Here is a 7,953-nt window from a genome sequence, read left to right as displayed (position 1 = left end):
TAAAACTCAATATTCAAATGATGGATTATGGGTAAAAGCTTGAATAAACATCAGAGATCCACCAGAGATCCTCTGAAGAATACAATCATAACGGGAGAAGAGCACCTACCACTCACACAAGGAAGATTTAGTATTTTTTTGGATGTTCAGGGGGTTGAAAGCAGGGCCTCATACTTGTTAGGCAGATATAAAATTCAGTGACATTAATTATCTCCATACTACTTTGTAACCCTTACCTCTGTTTGTGAGCTTTATTTTCAAAACTGATGGAATCCACACAATCATTGAGTAATAATCACCCCCAATGACCTGGACAAGAAACTTTAAATCTTCCATTTTCTCTTATGAAATTGTTTAGTCAATATATTTCACATAGATTATTTTTGTGTCCATCCATGGTAGATATATACTAATTGTGCCTTTTGTGGATGTCACATTTTATAAACCTATTCAGCTGATAGACACTCCAGGTGTTTCCGACTCATGACTATTGTAATCATTGCTGAGGTTATCAGTGGCATATGAGCTATTAGTTTTTGTTTTCAGATCTTTGGGGTAAGCAATGAGCAAAGGAAATGCTGGGTCATGTGGTAATGCTATGCTATGTTAGAAGAATGTGTCAAATTCTACCATAATTGCTATATCACTTTTCATCAGCACAGAAACGTACAAATGGTCAATAAAATATACAAAAGTATTTCAAATCTTCCACAGCTGTTCCCTAAAGGATCATTTTTTTTAAATTTTTACTTGGTTTTATTTAGGACACGCAGGCCTAGAACTATGTAGCATTGTCCAGTGCTGAAGTGATAACAATACCAAATGCCACTGACCCAGCCTCCAAAAGCACTTATTCTGGTAGGAATTTTTTTCTAAAGATAAATTTTAGTGATTACATGCATGTTCACTCTTTTAAAATGAGGTTTTGAATTTTAAAATGACCTATAACTAAGAATTCTGTGTACCATCTTTATAATAAGAAAAATTATATTTACAAAAAATATAAAAAGACCAAAAGGAGTTTGAACTATCTAAGGTAGATATCAGCTTCCCAGCAGAAAAACATATTACAATCACAGTCTGATAATGACTCAAGCAAAATAATGCAATAAGAGCTCATCTCAAATAAAATGAAGAGCAAAGACTGTGGGCAGGGTCAAAGGGTAGAGCACTTGCTTGCCAAGCACCAGCTTCTGAATCAAAACCCAGTACTGCCAAGGGATAAAATCAAGTATTAAAACTTAAGGAAAGGTCCAGATGATAGTATGATGGATGACATGGAGGTACACAACTGTAATCTAAACACTTGGCAGACTAGGCAGTAGAATTGTGAAGTTAAGATCAGTCTTGGCTACATAATGTGACTGCATCTTGAAGAATAACAGAATAAAATAAACTACATTTTTAAAGACTAAGGTGTAGTTCAAATATAATTCAAGTCATTTTTCATGTGCTAGGAACTGATACAATCCACAAAAATTACATGCTTTAATAACTACAATGCCAATTTATCAGTGCAGTACCAGGTGCCCCTTGGCGGGAATCCCTCCTCAGGAAACCTAAGGCATTTGGTGGGCCTGTCTTCTGGTATGGACTGAGGGTGTTGCTGGGAAAACCGTATTTTGATCTCCATTCCTGGATGGCACTTACAACTATTTTCTTAGTAGACCCTGTATAAATCTCTCCCATCCCAACAACAGTCTTCTGGCAAGTGAGGTTATCTTTGATATCCCTTAGGGCTCTCCATCCCTCTGTCTGGAACTGCTCTGTTCCTGGGCTCACATTCATCAGCTTGTTCTGAGAAGAGTTGTATCTATTTTGCTAGCCAACTCTATCCTCTACCATCTCCTCCTCAAATTAGAGTTTGGTATCAGTATGAGTCTTCTCAGAGGGTAGAGTCAGCCTGGGCTGGTTTTGAACTGTGATCCTCAGATCTCAGTAGCAGATCTCTGAATAGCTAGGATTACAGGCATGAGCCACCGGTCCATCATTTCTTTCTTCCAGGAGCAGGGGGATGGAATAGCACAGCTCCACATACATTTGTTAGCAACTGCCCCGGAGTGAGCCAGATTCTCAGACCAAAACCACTGACTTTGATATTGCCTTTGGTGTCTAAGAGGATGTTGTTGGACTTAAAATCTTGGTGTGTGATTCTGTTTTGGAGTACATAGTGAATAGCACTTACAATTTGTGTGATGAGCCTCCTGGCTTCATACTCATATAGGCAGCAGGATTTTCAGATCCACCCCAGGAGGTATTCACTAGTAGACAGTTCCATGATAAGAAACACATACTCTTCCTTCTCCATCACCTGGTACATCCTGATGATGTGTTTGTGCCACACCGTCTTAAAAATGTCCACCTCATTCTTTATCCGATGGTGATGACTCTCACTTCCAGTGTATTTTAAATGCCACGTTTAAGGATGGGCCACCTTCACTTGTCCATAGGTACCTTTGTTGATGAGCTCATTCATCTGGTATTGTTTGATGATCTCCTCCTTCAAGGAGCTTGAGGATGATTGTGTTCTTCCTTCCTTCCTCTACGATGGCATGTAGCAAGTCTACCTAAAATAAACTAAATAAAATAATGGAAAACTCAGAAAAAGTAAAAAGAAATACCAAAATCCAAACGACAACCAGTCACTGCAACCAAAAAAATCATTTAGCTTTGAGTCAGTGCAGCAGGTCATCAAGCAAGAGCTCCCAGCTCTGTTAACTGACATAGGTTGGAGCACATTGGCTTCCTATACATCCTGCATGACCTACACAATGGAGCAATCACAACCAGGCATAGTGATATCATGGAGGAAATGGACCAATCAGTGTGGGCCAGTGAGGTCAGAGGGAAAAATGGATCAATCACAGTCTGCCAGCATTGACAATCTAGCTCTTAGGCCTCAGAGACTGTTGCTAAGGACTCCAGGTGGGCTTGAGGTTGCTCTGGTCATTATCATGGCATTTCTGAAACCACTAGGACAGTGGTCAAAATCCTCGGTTTTTCTAGAGCACTACTGCATCTTATAAATCGCTTCTCTGGAACACTAGTTAATAGCCTCCATTCTTGATGGCCACCTTATCCTATGTATTGTCACAGCAATGGCACTGCACAAAGGCCTCCCTCCTTCTCAAGGACAGCTGTGTCTTACAACTTCCTCCTGAAGGGACAAGTTCCAGGCTGGCTTTGAGCCACAATCCTCACAATTCATCCTCCTGAGTAGTTAGGATTATAGGCCTCAGCCATGAGTACTTAGCTCAGGTCTTAAATTTGGAAGAAGTATATTTGTTAGGAAAGTGGGTTTTTGATATGTCCTTTTAGCACCTTAAATTTGTTGTCCTTGCTGTCTAATAGGTAATCTAGTTTCTGATGAGAAATTTGTCATAATATCATTGAAGATCACTTGGGTGTGGTAAGTTGTGTCTCTGCGCTATGGGAGGTTTTCTGTCTTTGTTTAATTCGAATGTGTCTTAGGGTGGAGTTAGGTAATTATGTTAAATTCACTTTTTTGAGCTGCTAGATTCCTGCATAGAAGGGTTCATGCTTTCAATCAAAATTGGGAAGGTATTAGTTATTATTTCTTCAAATACTATGTATTACTTTTTTTCCCTCTGTACATTATACATACATTCATTATACATTATGCATACATATTCAAATTGTGAATGTACATATATATATACCTACATACTTATATATACATTTATATACATATATTTATTTTCACGTAGCTTCCACTTTTGTGATTGTTTATGGTAAGAAGTTTAGATTGATCCTAGCTCCTCCATCAGAGTTAGGGTTAAAAGTTTTTCTCTTTATTTCGTGATAAAATTATGCATTTCTCAGCAAGGATATTGAACCACATACAAAGCACAGCTAGCCACTGTCTCTCTTTCTCTCTCTCTTTCTCTCTCTCTCTCTCTTTCTCTGTCTCTCTTTCTCTCTCTCTCTCTGATTTCCTGCCTCTGTCAGGTCTCTGAGCACAGGGATATTGCTTATCGGGTTCTTCTAGTGTGTGGTGTGATCTTTTGCAATGTCATGTGCTGCTTCAAAGGCCAACAGGTCTGCACCTGGAAGAGGAGTTGCTCCAAAGTAAGCCTGCATGGGTGCCTTCCTCTGTCTTGATGTCAGAGCCCCTGTAGCTACTGGGGTGTCCTTAGCAGATTCCCCTGTGCCAGGAATGCAGACTTTTGACTCTGGGGGCACAATCACAGCCTCTTTTTTTACTCATTTGAGGTCTTCAGTGGAACCTCGGGTGTTCTCCTGTTGGAGGCTATTGTTGGAGCACAGCTGGGGGCTGCAGAAGCCTTACAGTGGCCTAACTTCTGGGGCACAACAGATGGCAAGGATTTTTCTAGGCTCTTTTCAGAATATATGGGCAGGTTCAGGAGCAAAAGCTGAGCTCAGGAGGCCTCTAAACACAGGATGGGCAATGGATCTGGGAGGGGCAGGGCTGTCCAGGTTGGCAGGGGTCAGATGATGAGCCTATATTAGTAGTCTGCTGGCTTCCAAATGAAAAGCTAGACTTGCTTGCTACACAGAAATATCTCTCTAAGTCTGGTTGCACCAGAGAGTCCCATGCTGGTGGGAGGAAACTGCTAAAGACTGCAGTAGATGGACCAGGAACACTTGGCATTCTTTGTGGGCAATTCAATGCTGACACTGGCAGGAGGAATCTGAAGGTTCCCTAACAGTGCAGATCCAGGGAACCCAGAGCCCAAGCAGACACCAGGCTTGGCCAGCTGGGCACTGGGCAGGCTGGTAGGTGAAACCTTGCTGAATGGCTTTGCAGAGTCCTCAACCTGGACCACCTACCAGCACAAGAAACTGCCTAGGATTTCCTGAACCGCAGAACTTAGAGACAGCAGCTCTCTCAATTTGGACATTCAGGGTCCAGCTTACTAGAGGCTTATGTGGTCAGGGAGGGTCTGGGAGGAATGGCAGTCCTGCTGCTGGAGGGAGCAGATGCCCCTTCCAAGGCATTGGGGAAAGGGGTGCCCTGGAAATGGACTCATGGTAAGTCTTGTCAGTTCTGCTCAAAAAGAACACCTCGCTTCTTTGACTGTTTGGTTGGTTGGGGGAGGGGTCTCTCCTTGGGGGCAGTGATATTAGGAGACTGTACTGGTGAGATTATCCCAAAATTAATCCAACCACTGAGGGAGCAAAAGAGTAAGGCTTGCTGAACTGCCCATGGCAGGTGGAGTTGAGGTCATGGCTGCTTCTGTCTTGAATGACCCCGAGGATTTGTCACCAGAAAAGTGACTGGATTCTGGCATGGAGTCCAATGGTTTTAGGAAATTTATCAGAGAGCCCTACTTAGTTTGTATGTCATTCAATAGGACTAACACTGGGTGTGGAGTTTGGGCTTTAGAGCTGGGCATCACAGCTTGATCTTTTTGAAGGTCTATGGACACCTTCTGGAAAGTGTTGGACCTTTAAGAGGTCTCAGGACATTTTGAGATTAGGTGTGGTCCTCTGAGCTTCATTCTTGGTTTATGACAGGGCTGAGCCCTCCCTCCCTGCTGTCCTGGTACCCTCAGGGTATGGGCTGGTTTCTGGCAGATAGAAATGGTTAATGTGTCTTCTCTTCTCTTCCTTGAGACTCACTAGGAAGGGCTTTGTTGGCAAGGAGGATTTTGTTACTGGGAGGTCTTTGTGTTCTTTGAATAAGGGAATCTACACACCTCAGAGCATATCTTGGCTTTCTTTCTGAACGTTTGCTGTGGAGGTCTGGTCTTTAAAGACCTAAGAGTTTAAGGCTCCAGAGGCTTTCTAGGTTTCCAGACATATCCAGGGCTTTTTTTCATCTTTCATAGACAGCTCAAACTTCCTCCATTGGTCATGGTCTACTGAGACTTTTGGCTCTGGCATAAATGAAAAAAGACAGGCAGGTCTGTCTGGTTGCTAAGGAAAGCAGACAGGGCTGCCTTGTTGCTGAGAAAAAGCAGGCAGACCTGTTTTGTTCTATATTTTTATTTTATTCCCCAATGTTGGTAAATAAAGCCTTCAGATTGGAATTCAGGAGCTACCCACGATTATTGCTCCATTCCTTTCCCTTGCTCTTACCATATTGCCTTTCCATTTAAATTCATTTTTACTTTTAATTTTTGTCAGAAGTAAAGAGGCAATTAAAAATCTATATGTAATGTTAATTTTTATTCTTGAATAACTCAAATACATGCAGAACATGTCAATTCAGAAAGTTTCAACCTGTGTTCTAGGAGCCATGGTGTTTCCCCTGCCACTTCTTGTAATAGTTTCATGTTTTCTGGCTTATATTGATGGCTTGGCATATATGGACAGCATTAATTTGATCTGCCTACAATTCCTTGGTTCACAGACAGCAAAGTGTTACCCTTTCTGAGTAAGATGAAGTAGTTCATGGTGATTTGGAAGGATGATGGCTACTCAGAAGTGTGAATATGGAAATCATAGGTGGTAGGATAAGATATAATTATTTTTAATTACATTTTTAATTGTAAGTAAAACTAATCTTAATCAGTGACACTTTTTCCATCATCTACCCCATCCATGAAACTCAACACCTTCCCCTCAATTATCCTAGTTTCATTGGATATTAGTTGAAAATCGTGACTTCGTTCACCTCCTACTGTCTTTCAAGGGCCAGTTTCATTATATACATTTTATTATACTGTTAGATTTTCTAAAGGATTACATCATTTAAATTCTTGCCAACATATATATTCATGTGTATGTGCATACAATACTCTATGTATGCATATAGACCTAGCTTCCACATATGAGAGAAAACATTCATCCTGCCTTCACAAAAAAATTCCAGGTCCAACCATTTCTTTATAAATGATGCAATATTCTAATGGATGAGTAAAATTACTCTTTGTATATATACCATACTTTCTTGATGAATTCATCTACTGAAGGCATTTATGCTATATCTGTACCTTGACAATGAACATAGTTGTGGAGGTGGCCTTACTTTATCCTGATTTTTAGTCTTTTGGATAAATGCCCAAGAATGGTAGTATTGGAACACAGGGTGGTTCTAGTTGTTTTGTGTTTTTTTTTCAGCATAGTTGAACAAATTTACATTCCCACCAACAAGGTTTTATGATCAATCTAAAGTGAGATGCAAAAAGAGCACCAAGTCAAGTCATTGCGGTTTTTTGTTGTTGTTGTTTATGTCCAGTTGTGGGACCTGAACTCTGGGCCTGGGCACTGACCCTCAGCTCTTCAGCTCAAGGATAGAGCTCTACCACTTGAGCCAAAATACCATTTTAGCTTTTTTTTTTTTTGCTTATGTGGTGCTGAGGAATCCAACCCAGGGTCTCATGCTTGCAAGGCAATCACTCTAACACTGAGCAACCTTCCCAGCCCATCTCAAGTGTTTTGGTTCATATTTCCTTTATTGGCCTGAAATGCTGAGCATTTTTTATGTAACTACTGGCTAATTTTATTCCTTCTGAGAAGTCTCTAATTAGCTTGTTTGCCCATTTGTTAATTGGGTTGTTAATGTTTGCTAGTATAATTTATTGAGCTCTTTGTATATTTTGATGTAGAGCTGGCAAAAATCTCTCCTTCCATAAGCTCTTTTAGTTGCTAATGATGTCCTTTGCCATGCAGAAACTTCTTAATTTGGCACAATTCCATTTGTGAATACTCTCTTTGAGTCCAGGCATTATTGATATTCCTGTTCAGGGAGAGCCAATGTTAGCAAGGCTTGTACTCTTGGAACACTCCTTTCTAGATTTAAATCCTAGTGATGGACAGGTATGGTTGCCCCAATTTTACAGGTAGTAAGGTCAAAATTTAACATTTTTCTGATTTTTTAGGCCACACATCTAGTCAAAGGTTAGTGTAGAGCCTATATTATTCTTGTATAATCTCAAGATAGGTTGTCCTAGTGACTTTCATTCTTTATATTTCTTCCTTAACTCTGTGTAGCTGGTGTACAATATGATGGCTACTGACCAAATG

The sequence above is a fragment of the Dipodomys spectabilis genome, unplaced genomic scaffold (assembly GCF_019054845.1).
Source record: "Dipodomys spectabilis isolate Male_0828 unplaced genomic scaffold, ASM1905484v1 ptg000337l, whole genome shotgun sequence".
Taxonomy (NCBI): Eukaryota; Metazoa; Chordata; class Mammalia; order Rodentia; family Heteromyidae; genus Dipodomys; species Dipodomys spectabilis.
Note: the sequence above shows the minus strand (reverse complement) of the source record.